General features: G+C 43.8%; 1 non-coding gene and 1 pseudogene across 1 annotated transcript; both read right to left on the bottom strand.

The window, feature by feature from the left end:
• LOC146209441 (lipase member M-like) overlaps positions 1 to 14,499 on the bottom strand; it is an 83,520-nt pseudogene that overhangs the window by 62,909 nt on the left and 6,112 nt on the right.
• TRNAS-UGA (transfer RNA serine (anticodon UGA)) lies at positions 2,383 to 2,455 on the bottom strand. Its single transcript has one exon. It is a non-coding gene; the product is annotated as a tRNA-Ser (tRNA).

The following is a 14,499-nucleotide window of genomic DNA, read 5'->3' on the forward strand; positions in this document are numbered from 1 at the left end:
ACAGCCCATCACAGAACCTATGAATAACAGATGTGTTGCTGAAGTTAGTGTCCACTAGAGAAGAGGCAGAAAAGAAATAATCAACCCTTCCAAACTGAACTTCCGAAATGAAAATAATTTTTTCACACTCTCTCTGATCATTGAAAACAGCGCAAAATAAGTAATATAAACATAACATGTCAAGCTGCGGAAACAACGTCGGAAAAAATTTGGAGATAGTCAAGTATTTCTTAAATCCTTCTCACATACCATTGCCAAGATTGTCGATTATGAGAAGGAATATTGCAACCCATCAGAGGTTGAGGATGCGTTTTGTAGCATTTTCCGTAGTACGAATAATGACACAACCTCTTGCTTTTCGCCTTCATCCCCCCCCCCCTCCCCCAAATTCCGTTTTCATATTTGTCAACGGTCTCAAAGTGACAAGTGCGGTCTTGGATATCATTCCCCTCAGTCATATTAAGCTCATTTTAAGCCTCCTATTTCATGTTTCAAGCGCACTCATTAATTTTATGTTCAGAACCGGCATTCCTATTGGTGAGAAAAAACCAGGTAAGATAAAGCCACTTAAAAAAACGTTACCGCACCTCAATAAAGTCATGGAGATCAGTTTGCGTCTTTCAGTAAAATTATTGAAGAGCGCCTAACAAAAAGTCCTAGTCACGTTTAACATCATGCCTTCGTGTGAGTATGGCTTCGCTCTGGACACCGTACTGATCGGGCGCTTGCTTTTTAACAGAACAACGTAATATGTTACTTGACAGCAGAAAATACGCAAGTTTTATATATATATATATATATATATATATATATATATATATATATATATAGAGAGAGAGAGAGAGAGAGAGAGACAGAGAGCGAAGTGTACGCTTCAGTTAAAGAACATTTTGTCGGACTCGACGTTTCGACCAGAAGCTGGCCTTCATCAGGAGTGCCTCTGGTCGAAACGTCGAGTCCAGTAAAATGTTTCTTTAAATGAAGCGTACACTTCGCTCTATAATTTTTGAAGCGGCCAAGTACGTTAAATGTTCTCGCCTCCTATATATATATATATATATATATATATATATATATATATATATATATAGGAGGCGAGAACATTTAACGTAAAAAGACATACAAGTACCAACCCCAACGCTTTCCTTGGCCTCGCCGACTGTTGGCTCTTTTCCTTCATATATATATATATATATATATATATATATATATATATATATATATATATGAAGGAAAAGAGCCAACAGTCGGCGAGGCCAAGGAAAGCGTTGGGGTTGGTACTTGTATGTCTTTTTTTTAATGTTTGCTTAGATAATCACAGAAATTAGTAATGTAATCTGTTTAGGCGAAAGACAATTAAACACAAAGTAGAAGAAAAAACAACGTGCCGATGGTGGGAACCGAACCCACGACCTCCGAATATCGCGTCCGGTGCTCTTCCAACTGAGCTACATCGGCCGCTGTCCCCTCTGCTACTTGCTTGGGTATTTATGTTGTCTGCATACGAACCTTGAGAGTGTTCACCAGCGCCACCCTCAGCCATAGCGGCGGACGTAGAACGTCCTTTGTTACCGCCAGCGTCACGTAGAACGTGATCAAGAGCGAGGGCGAAAGCTGTGCTAGAACCCTCTTACGCTACCTATGGCTTCAAGACTGCCAGAACCGAGACCCCCGTAAGCTACAAGCAGATCAATTAAGGGGAAATGAGGGTGCTCGTTATAATACATGAAGGAAAAGAGCCAACAGTCGGCGAGGCCAAGGAAAGCGTTGGGGTTGGTAGTTGTATGTCTTTTTTTTAATGTTTGCTTAGTAATCACAGAAATTAGTAATGTAATCTGTTTAGGCGAAAGATAATTAAACACAAAGTAGAAGAAAAAACAACGTGCCGATGGTGGGAACCGAACCCACGACCTCCGAATATCGCGTCCGGTGCTCTTCCAACTGAGCTACATCGGCCGCTGTCCCCTCTGCTACTTGCTTGGGTATTTATGTTGTCTGCATACGAACCTTGAGACTGTTCACCAGCGCCACCCTCAGCCATAGCGGCGGACGTAGAACGTCCTTTGTTACCGCCAGCGTCACGTAGAACGTGATCAAGAGCGAGGGCGAAAGCTGTGCTAGAACCCTCTTACGCTACCTATGGCTTCAAGACTGCCAGAACCGAGACCCCCGTAAGCTACAAGCAGATCAATTAAGGGGAAATGAGGGTGCTCGTTATAATACATGAAGGAAAAGAGCCAACAGTCGGCGAGGCCAAGGAAAGCGTTGGGGTTGGTACTTGTATGTCTTTTTTTTAATGTTTGCTTAGATAATCACAGAAATTAGTAATGTAATCTGTTTAGGCGAAAGATAATTAAACACAAAGTAGAAGAAAAAACAACGTGCCGATGGTGGGAACCGAACCCACGACCTCCGAATATCACGTCCGGTGCTCTTCCAACTGAGCTACATCGGCCGCTGTCCCCTCTGCTACTTGCTTGGGTATTTATGTTGTCTGCATACGAACCTTGAGAGTGTTCACCAGCGCCACCCTCAGCCATAGCGGCGGACGTAGAACGTCCTTTGTTACCGCCAGCGTCACGTAGAACGTGATCAAGAGCGAGGGCGAAAGCTGTGCTAGAACCCTCTTACGCTACCTATGGCTTCAAGACTGCCAGAACCGAGACCCCCGTAACCTACAAGCAGATCAATTAAGGGGAAATGAGGGTGCTCGTTATAATACCTGAAGTAAAAGAGCCAACAGTCGGCGAGGCCAAGGAAAGCGTTGGGGTTGGTACTTGTATGTCTTTTTTTTAATGTTTGCTTAGATAATCACAGAAATTAGTAATGTAATCTGTTTAGGCGAAAGATAATTAAACACAAAGTAGAAGAAAAAACAACGTGCCGATGGTGGGAACCGAACCCACGACCTCCGAATATCGCGTCCGGTGCTCTTCCAACTGAGCTACATGGGCCGCTGTCCCCTCTGCTACTTGCTTGGGTATTTATGTTGTCTGCATACGAACGTTGAGAGTGTTCACCAGCGCCACCCTCAGCCATAGCGGCGGACGTAGAACGTCCTTTGTTACCGCCAGCGTCACGTAGAACGTGATCAAGAGCGAGGGCGAAAGCTGTGCTAGAACCCTCTTACGCTACCTATGGCTTCAAGACTGCCAGAACCGAGACCCCCGTAAGCTACAAGCAGATCAATTAAGGGGAAATGAGGGTGCTCGTTATAATACATGAAGAGAAGAGCCAACAGTCGGCGAGGCCAAGGAAAGCGTTGGGGTTGGTACTTGTATGTCTTTTTTTTAATGTTTGCTTAGATAATCACAAAAATTAGTAATGTAATCTGTTTAGGCGAAAGATAATTAAACACAAAGTAGAAGAAAAAACAACGTGCCGATGGTGGGAACCGAACCCACGACCTCCGAATATCGCGTCCGGTGCTCTTCCAACTGAGCTACATCGGCCGCTGTCCCCTCTGTTACTTGCTTGGGTATTTATGTTGTCTGCATACGAACCTTGAGAGTGTTCACCAGCGCCACCCTCAGCCATAGCGGCGGACGTAGAACGTCCTTTGTTACCGCCAGCGTCACGTAGAACGTGATCAAGAGCGAGGGCGAAAGCTGTGCTAGAACCCTCTTACGCTACCTATGGCTTCAAGACTGCCAGAACCGAGACCCCCGTAAGCTACAAGCAGATCAATTAAGGGGAAATGAGGGTGCTCGTTATAATACATGAAGAAAAAGAGCCAACAGTCGGCGAGGCCAAGGAAAGCGTTGGGGTTGGTACTTGTATGTCTTTTTTTTAATGTTTGCTTAGATAATCACAGAAATTAGTAATGCAATCTGTTTAGGCGAAAGATAATTAAACACAAAGTAGAAGAAAAAACAACGTGCCGATGGTGGGAACCGAACCCACGACCTCCGAATATCGCGTCCGGTGCTCTTCCAACTGAGCTACATCGGCCGCTGTCCCCTCTGCTACTTGCTTGGGTATTTAAGTTGTCTGCATACGAACCTTGAGAGTGTTCACCAGCGCCACCCTCAGCCATAGCGGCGGACGTAGAACGTATATATATATATATATATATATATCAGAATCATGAATACCTTCTTCAGCAAATGGAAGAACCGGAAATAGACATGGAAAAGTCCTAACGGGGAGACTAAAAATGAAATTGATTTCATAATGTGTTCAACCCCCGCCATTGTGCAAGATGTAGAGGTAATGGGGAAAGTGCAATGCAGTGACCACAGGATGGTTAGGTCCCGAATTAGCCTAAACCTGAAGAAGGAACGCAACAGATTAGTACGAAATAAACCCATCAACGAATTAGCGGTGAGGAGGAGGGCAGAAGAATTCAGGATCTCCCTACAGAATAGATATTCAGCTTTGACCGAGGATGGCGACATTACCCTAGAAGCAATGAACAATAATTTCAGAGATATCATTACTGAGTGTGCGCTAGAAGTAGTCGGTAGGATAATTAGAGAGGATACCGGTAAGCTGTCTAAGAAGACGAAAGATTTGATTAAGAAACGCCAGAGTATGAAAGCATCCAATCCAACAGACCAGATTGAATTGGCCGAGATATCAAAGCTAATCAATAAGCGCGAGGTGGCCGATATAAGAAAGTTTAACATGGACAAAACTGAGCATACTGTAAAGAACGGGGGAGGCCTTAAAGCGGTAAAGAAGAATTAGGGCATAGGCAAAAACCAGATGTATACAATTAGGGACAAGGCGGGCAACGTCATCATGAATAAGGACAAGATAGTCAAAGTAGCCGAGGAGTTTTATACAGATCTATACAGTAGTAAAGTGGTCAGGAACGTAACAAGATTAGCGGCAGGGAAAAACAGTCAGACCTTCCACCAGTAACGAAGGACGAGGTCAAGAAAGCATTAGAAGCTATGAAAATAGGGAAATGGGCTGGGGAGGATCAGATAACTACAGATTTGCTAAAGGACGGGGGGGGGGGGGATATCGTGCTAGAAAAACTGGCCACCCTGTATACACAGTGCCTGGTGTCATCGACGGTACGGGAACCATGGAAGAATGCAAAAAATATCCTCATTCATAAGAAAGGGGACTCTAAGGACCTTAAAAATTACAGACCAATCAGCCTACTGTCTGTCACGTATAGGGTATTTACTAAGGCAATTGCTAATAGAATCAGGACATCCGTAGACTGCAATCAAGCAAAGGATCAAGCAAGTTTTCGGAAGCAGTATTTTATACTATCGATCATATCCATACCATCAATCAGGTGATAGAAAAATGCTCGGAATATAACCAGCCCTTATACATAGCATTCATTGATTACGAAAAAGCATTTGACTCAGTTGAAACCTCGGCGGTGATGCAGGTATTGCGAAATCAGCACGTGAAAGTGCTGGAAGATATATATAGCGGCTGCACAGCAACCATAGTTCTGCATAAAGAAAGTAACAAAATTCCCATAAAGAAAGGTGTTAGGCAAGGAGACACAATCTCCCCAGTACTATTCACAGCTTGTTTAGAGGAAGTATTCAGAGACTTGGAATGGGAGGAGTTAGGGATAAGGGCAGATGGAAAATACCTCAGTAATGTGCGATTTGCCGATGACATTGCCTTGCTAAGCAACTCGGGGGATGAACTGCAAATAATCATTGATTACCTAGGCAGGCAACGTTGAAAGGTACGCTTGAAAGTCAATATGCAGAAAACTAAGGTAATGTTCAACAGCCTCGGGAAGGAACAGCAGTTCACATTACGACGCGAAGTACTGGAAGTTGTAGGCGAATATGTCTACTTAGGATAATTAGTAACCGCGGATCTGTACCATGAAAATGAAATAACAAGAAGAATAAGATTGGGATAGAGCGAATTTGGCAAGCACTCGCAGATTATGACTAGCAGCTTACCGGCATCGTTCAAGAGGGAAGTATAGAACAGTTGCATCTTACCTGTACTCACCTATGGGGCTGAAACGTGGAGGCTAACCAAGAGGGTTCAACGTAAGTTGAGGACAACGCAGAGGGCTATATGGAACGAAAAATGGTAGGGGTAACATTAAGAGATAGGAAGCGTGCAGAGTGGGCCAGAGAAATAACTCAACTTACCGACAGTCTAGTGGAAATTAAGATGAAGAAATGGGAATTGCGCAGGACATGTAGGGCGAAGAGAGGATAAACGATGGTCGCTTAGGGTAACAAACTGGATTCCAAGGGAAGGAAAGCGTAGCAGAGGGAGGCAGAAAGTTAGGTGGCCGGATGAGGTTAAGAAGTTCGCAGGGCTGAAGTGGATGCAGCTAGCAGAGAACCGGGTTAAGTGGAGAAATATGGTAGAGGCCTTCGCCCTGCAGTGGGTATAGTCAGGCTGATGATATATATATATATATATATATATATATATATATATATATTGTAGTGTGCTAATCTTCGTCTTCATAGCCGCTGGTCGCTGCCTTGCTGATTCGCCACGCCTGATGTTTCGCAGCGAGTTCCTCCTGAGCGGCTGGATCCATATATATAAATATATATATGTAGTGAAAAATTTCTTCGCACTGTTTCCAAGTTTATTTGGAGTTGATGTTTCGGCAGGAGCCCTGCCTTTCTCAAGACTGAGGATACATGATTCTTGTTCGGCTTCTTATAGTGTTGGCAAGAGGTGATACAAACAGAATATGGGCACATACAGGTGAACCAGCTGGACACGCACAACACACACATACAGGTGCGGAGAGCAGGCTAGGTCCAAAGGGTCATCCACCCAAGGCACCGGCCGCCGGAAGTCATCTGTATACAATACACAATACAGGCGGCCGCGGAACAACCTCGGAAAAAAAAGAAAACATCACATAGCTTCATCTGCAATGCCTCGAGAATGCCATCTAACCATCGCGTTCGCTGCCTACCCCTTCTCCGGCGACCCTCAACCTTTCCCAACATCAAATCTTTCTCCAGCGACTCCTCTCTTCTCATCAGATGACCAAAGTAGCTGAGCTTTAACTTTAGAATTTGACCCTCCAATGAGCAGTCAGGGTTTATGGTCGACAATATCGACTGATTTGATCTTCTGGCAGTCCAAGGAACTCTTAAGAGTCTTCGCCAGCACCACAATTCAAACGCGTCAATTCTTCGGCGGTCAGCCTTTTTCACAGTCCAACTCTCGCATCCATACATCACAACTGGAAAAACCATAGCACGGGTTATACGGATCTTGGTTGGCAGACTAATGTCTCTGCTCTTTACTAGGCGGTCAAGGCTAACCATTGCTCTCTTTCCCAGAAGCAGGCGTCTCCTAATTTCATGGCTGCAGTCTCCTTCCGAGGTAATCTTGGCGCCCAAGAACAGAAAATCTGTCACAGCTTCCACTTCTTGTCCATTCATGCTCCAGGACTTGATAGGGCAAGACACCATGATCTTCGTCTTTTTAATGTTCAGTTTAAGCCCAAACTTCTCACTCTCTTCTTGTACGCGCATCAGAAGTCTCTTGAGTTCCACTTCACTTTCTGCCATTAAAGTGGTATCATCCGCATATCTAAGGTTGTTGATACGTTTTCTAGCAATCTTCACTCCAGCTGAAGACTCGTCCAGACCGGCCTTCCTCATGATGCACTCTGCATATAGGTTAAATAGGCAGGGCGACAGTATGCAGCCTTGTCTCACCCCTTTCTCAATCGGAAACCAATCAGTAAGACCATGCCCAGTTCTGACAGTGGCCTCTTGCCCTTCATAAAGGTTCCTGAGGAGACAGATGAGGTGAATTGGAACTCCCATCTCTTGGAGAGCTTGCCACAATCTGCTGTGATCTACGCAGTCAAACGCTTTCGCATAATCAATAAAGCAGAAGTAAATGGGTTTCTGGAACTCTCTTGCTTTTTCCATGATTCAGCGAAGGTTGGCTATTTGGTCTTTAGTTCCTCTGCCCTTGCGAAACCCAGCTTGCACGTCCGGAAGCTCCCGATCCACATACTGCTGCAGCCTACCTTGCAGGATTTTTAACATCACCTTGCTAGCATGCGAAATAAGCGCAATCGTGCGGTAGTTGGAACAATCTTTGGCACTGCCTTTCTTTGGAATGGGGATGTAAACTGACCTCCTTAAATCCTGTGGCCACTGCAGGGTTGTCCAAATCTTTTGACATAATGTATGCAGTGTGTTAACAGCGTCGTGGTTGAGGTTTTGAAGCAACTCAGCTGGAATGCCATCAATTCCGCTAGCTTTGTTCTTAGCAAGGCTGGCTAAGGCCCATTCAACTTCACTCTTCAGGATGCCCGGCTCGAGATCAGTAATCACAACCGTCTTATGTTGGGTTTGCACAATCGGGTCCTTCTTGTACAGTTCTTCTGTGTATTCCTGCCACCTCTTCTTTATCTCTGAGGCTTCAGTGAGGTCCTTGCCTCGTTTGTCCTTTATCACGCCCAGCTTAGCACAGAAGCTTCCTTTGATATCTTTGATTGTCTTATACAGAGCTCTTGTGTTCCTTAATTGGCTGTTGTCCTCAACTGCTTGACACTGTATGTTCAGGAAGGCATTCTTATCTCTCCTTGCTATTTTCTGAAAATCCGCATTGAGAACCTTGTATCTTTCTCTTTCCCCCATACCTTTTGCCATCCTCCTTTCCTCAGCTATTTGCAAAGCCTTTTCAGATAACCAGTTTGCTTTTTTGCATTTCTTTTGCTTTGGAACTACCTTAGTAGCAACTTCTTGTATTATATCACGAACATCAGTCCACATCTCTTCGGGCTCTTTGTCTTCTAGATTTAATTCTTGAAATCGATTCCTCACTTCCACAGCATATTCTAATGGAATCTGGTCCAGATCATACCTGAAAGGCCTTCTAGTTTTCTGCGTTTTCCTCAATCGAAGCTTAATTTTGGCAACAAGAAGCTGATGATCGGTGCCACAATCGGCCCCAGGCCTTGTTTTTACTGCTTGTATAGCGCTTCTCCATCTCTGCCGGCAAATAATATAATCGATCTGATTCCTGTACAGACCGTCCGGTGAAATCCATGTGCCTACAAGCACAGCATACATAAATGCTCATATATAGTCTTACATTGTTACACACAAGCACATGGGTACGTGTATATATATATATATGATTATATATTAAGCAGATTATTTGCGTTGGCTTGAGAACACGGTCGAAATGCAGGCGTGGTCAGACGGAATATATATATATATATATATATATATATATATATATATATATATATATATATATATATATATATATAATGCTACAGTACCAGTGCTTCGAACACAGCAGGATATAATTGCCAGTCGCGGAGCACAGCTTCAGGGCAGTTGCTGTGCGCTGGAGAGAAGCGATGGCGACAGCGATTCTATCCTCGGCCCGCCTGCGCCTATTACCCTTCGCCTACCATCCTGTGTTCTAGTGAGCTCCGCCAGCGTGATTCAAGCTTCTTCAGTGACGCAGATGACCAGAACGTTGACGATTGGCTATCAAAATAAGAACACGTAAGCGCTTATAAGTGTGACGATACCACCAAGATCAGCAACGTTCTAATTTACCTGACTGATATAGGTAATGTAAGGTTCCGAAACCATGAACCAAATCTGGCCACCTGGTCGGCCTTGAAGGCGAGCTTTTCGGAGCTTATTGCTTATCTTTTCAGCTTCTAACATGGACGGGTTGACTCGCTTTCAGAAGTCCACGATATCTTCTATGTAACATGGTAAATGTTTCTGCGGGATGCGGAGCGCGGGTGCGGAGGCATTTAGCGCGCAGTGTGTGCACTGCAGGGCGCTCCAACGCTCCGAAAAGCTCGCCTTCAAGGCCGACCAGGTGGCCAGATTTGGTTCATGGTTTCGGAACCTTACATTACCTATATCAGTCAGGTAAATTAGAACGTTGCTGATCTTGGTGGTATCGTCACACTTATAAGCGGTTACGTGTTCTTATTTTGATAGCCAATCGTCAACGTTCTGGTCATCTGCGTCACTGAAGAAGCTTGAATCACGCTGGCGGAGCTCACTAGAACACAGGATGGTAGGCGAAGGGTAATAGGCGCAGGCGGGCCGAGGATAGAATCGCTGTCGCCATCGCTTCTTTCCAGCGCACAGCAACTGCCCTGAAGCTGTGCTCCGCGACTGGCAATTATATCCTGCTGTGTTCGAAGCACTGGTACTGTAGCATTATATATATATATATATATATATATATATATATATATATATATATATATATCTTCCGTCTGACCACGCCTGCATTTCGACCGTGTTCTCAAGCCAACGCAAATAATCTGCTTAATATATAATCATATATATATATATACACGTACCCATGTGCTTGTGTGTAACAATGTAAGACTATATATGAGCATTTATGTATGCTGTGCTTGTAGGCATTAATGTTTGGTTGTAGCTGTTATGCAACATTGGTTCTTCTGAGGATATAAAACCACTGACTACAAATTACTTCCTTCACTGACCTCCTATTGCGATTGTGATCATAGTTTGCTTACCGGAGTCAAGCCTGCTTGTAGATCTATTTCATCGTCGGTGGCTAAACAGAACTGCGAAGCCAGAGCTAAAACGGTAACTGTTCGGGTCAAGCGGCATGCACACACCATAATCAAGTAGCGAACGTAGGATGCTGCTTAGACCGAACCATGTCGTCCGTCGACCGTCGACTGAGACAGGTGTCACAATGCGCCCGGCGTTTATGGATTAGTTTTTTTTTTCTTTTCAACTGTGTGGCCTCTCTACCTGCTATCTGCCACCGCTTGAAGCCATCACCCAACGCTGGGCTACATAACATTCGCTTCAACAATAAGTGATTGAAAAATATTTGATGTAAAAACAACGATCAATATCCTGGATATTCCACACCGGCTGGCGCAACAGCATTTTTAAAGAGGTATTGCATAAGATAAAGCTGCACTTCCTAAAGTGACAAGTCTTATTTTTCTATGAGCAGGTGCCCCTGGCTGCGACATCCGAAACGTCTATTTTTCTGAAGCTCTTACGTCATGTTTATCTTACCCTCCGCTCACAGTCCTCTCGCTCTGCTAGTATATTACTATGTGCGCCTGCTGTAAAAGAATGTGTGCTAAATGCTGCACGTCTGACACGCAAAGAGAGCGGTAGCTTTCTGTAACTCGTGTTGCAAGGAAACCTTAGAGCGGGAATCCGACCCACGCTGCCGCCGCTAAAGCTAAGGGCAAGGGGTGCAAGGTACTGCATTTTTCATGGTTGCAATAATAAAAATTCGCGAGGTCCGAGAAAGGGACTTGTGGTTCCATACTTTTCCGAACGAGAGAAATCTTCCGGGCCTTCTTTCTTATAGGGACAATTTCATCGACAGCGCCTACGCAACAAGTTTTATCCTCCTCCTGTGAATAAAGCGATGGTGGCTGAAGTCTTGCACTCGACTGTATATATGTATCCCCTTAAAGTGCAGGAATCTAGAACTCACGTTTTAGCGCACATGGGATTTCAAATCAACGAAAATTGCTCATGGCACCTAAAGAGAACATCTAGGTGGGCAAATACCCTGCACTCTGTGGCACATGTTCAATGCATTTAAATTCATATAAAACAAGTGTAAAGTAGCGAGAACGTTTAATAAATCTGCACTACGCTTGCAAAGCCATCCTTTAGGAGCATTGTCATCTGTTTTTGTGCATTTATTCGTATTCAAACTTTTGTGCTCGAATAACCTCCGAGGAAGAATCATCTCAAATTTGACGCGGTGTTGAACTAAGTTGAAAACACACCCTCATTTCATATTTCGACTTGAACGGCGTCACACCCCTACTGCCCACAAGCAGTATATATGCATACCACAGGGAACAAGCATATCGCTCATTTATGTACTTTCAGGCTGGACTTTTAAAATTTATTGTGGTGGAGCAGCTTGCCTCGTCGAGAGTATATCATCGCTTACTATTTCATAAATTGTTATGGGGCGTTCCCGAACGAAGAGTCTTCCTTAAGTGCCTCAGAGACACCAGTGCTGAACCACACAACAGCTTCAGCTTCATCGTCGTTCTTCCACCCAGCGTCCAAAAAGTTTTCGTCGTCTTGTGACATTTTCGGCCACTCCTGAAACAATATATTAACGTAAATGCTTTGAGAATGAATTTAAAGTTAAAGTTACTACTCACCTGAAGTACCCGTAAGAAACGAACAACTGGTGTCCTCTGTCAGTTGCGTTTAGGAAAAGGGAGGCTGAGCAGCCAAAATGACGGGCTTTGCTCTATTCCAGTTAAATAAGCGACTGGCAGCCAGCTTGGCATGTTCGTAGGCTGTGCAGTTATTTCAAGGTGCTGATTCTTTTGGTCAACAAATCTGAAGTCAAGTGGAAGAGCGCCTGCTCATCGAACTGAAACACCGCAAAAACACAATAGCAATCGTAATGTTGAAAATAAAATGCCGAGCAACTCAACCAATGAATATTTCATTTGCTGCTTTGCCCGAGATGTGGAGAAGCATGGCGTATCAGCTTTTCACTTGGCTGACGTCATGGACAGCTGCACTCGTAGCTCACAATATTTTGTATCTAATTTTAAACAATAAAGACACTACTTAGTTTAAAATACGTCCGAAATAATAAGAGATCGAGCGCTTGTAGCGGCGGCCGATGAAACACAGAAGTTGCAAAGAGAACGTGAGGAGTAAAGTGTAAGATGAAAGCAACATGACGACAGGTTCTGCGGTGGCGACTCATTGTGCCACAGTAATCCGCGCCGATGACGTCCCCGTAACCTTTGCAGCAAGCGCGTCGCGAGCAAGGATGTTATACTAATAATGCAGTGCTAGTATGACCTCCTTGGTCCAGTGCAATATAAAATTAATGGTGTCGCTGGTTCACTCAGAGCCGCACAGCCGATTGATTTTGGTCCGCTTTAGATTCAGGAGTTTCAGACTGTTTACCGCTAGGTCGTCGAAATGCTGATGGCGCCATTGACAACATAGCGCGGCATGATATTTGCATGATACTGATGATGAGCGCTGCATGATATTTTCCATTAGGGAATACCGTAATTAATAAATATTTTAATTTTTATGTATGTGTGTGCCCTAGCATGTTTTCAGTACGCAATGTTCGCAGTTATCACGAATGTTTTAGCCGCAGCAGTTTATTCTGGAGTGCGAAATATAACACTCGTGCTGCTGTCTAGCCCTGCAGGAAAAATATTTGTATGCTCTGTACAGCTTGCTGTCATCGGGCTGAAAACTTGCCAAAAGTATTTTCTGGCCAGAGAACGAATTACGCGTGTAATACAGTTTTAGTTTACAATGCAGAGGGAACAGCCCTCCTGTCAGACCTTCAGGGAGCGGTAAGGTATATTTCAACAAGAGATCGCAGACACTACCCTTTCAATTCGGAGAGAAAACTTTTCTGTAATCACAGGTGAAAATGTGCCTCACAATAGTTGTCAAAAAAGATGTAATATGCATAAAAAATAACGCATGAAGAGGAGCTGCAAAAAGAACTAAAATAGCATTTTGTAGAGCTTGCATAACCAGTCTATGAAAACAATAGAATCTGAAAATAGAAGCAAAACATATGAATGGCCCTTCAGCATGCTATTCTTCGGTTATATAGAGTTTAGTTATTTCCGTTTCTTCAGATATACGCCATGACAACACCGGTAGATTTATTTTCCAAATTCAGTAAAACTAGAGTGTGTATCACAATGTGAAAGCGATATATGCTCTCTCAATCACGAACTCAGTGTTCTACTAAAATACGGGTTCAAAAGCACATTATATTGCAATGTCTATTTCAACTCGAAGGATATATTCCTGTCGGCTAATAGGCTCATCATTCTGGAAAATAGGCACCACAAAAAAGAACTAAGACAATGAATAGATACAGAAGAAATCCCAGCGTCTTCCTTTTCTGCGAGCTACTATTGTCATCCCCATTCTTTTCGCTCAACTGCTTTCAATTCAACAGCAGCTGATGTATTTCGAAGTAGCCTGTTGAGTTTTTTTTGTTTTTTTTAGGCAGTTTTCAAGTTTTCAAGTTTGAGAATGTTCATGCATCAAGGAAGACAAAATGGTAGGTTTCCTAGGCAAGGTGAACCAAGCAATGCTTACTTAAAACCCTTTTCCACTCAAACTACACCGCATCGTCAGGCGGACTATACCCACTGCAGGCTAAATGCTCCTCCCATATTGTTGCCATTAACACGGTCCTGTGCTACCTGCACGCAATTGATCCCTGCGGACTTCTTAACCTCATCCGCTCGCCTATTTTTCTGCGGCCCTCTGCTAAGCTTTCCTTTCATTCGAATGCAATTGGTTACGCAATAACATTATTTTCTATAACACCCTGACTCCTAGAAACTAATAATCGATATATGTCAAAATATTCAATGAATACAGGAGCAATCTACTGACATAGAACTGCTCGCCTCGAAAATCGTTCAGCAGCTCGAATTTGTCCCTGTAGCAAAAAAAAAAAAATCTACAAATGACGCTTTTATATCAAAAGGTCGCCAATTCAAAAACTACGATTACTGTATCAAGGCGGAAGCCCTTAATGCCT

Source organism: Amblyomma maculatum, chromosome 1 (assembly GCF_055883805.1).
Source record: "Amblyomma maculatum isolate TAMU_Amacu chromosome 1, ASM5588380v1, whole genome shotgun sequence".
NCBI classification, from domain to species: domain Eukaryota; kingdom Metazoa; phylum Arthropoda; class Arachnida; order Ixodida; family Ixodidae; genus Amblyomma; species Amblyomma maculatum.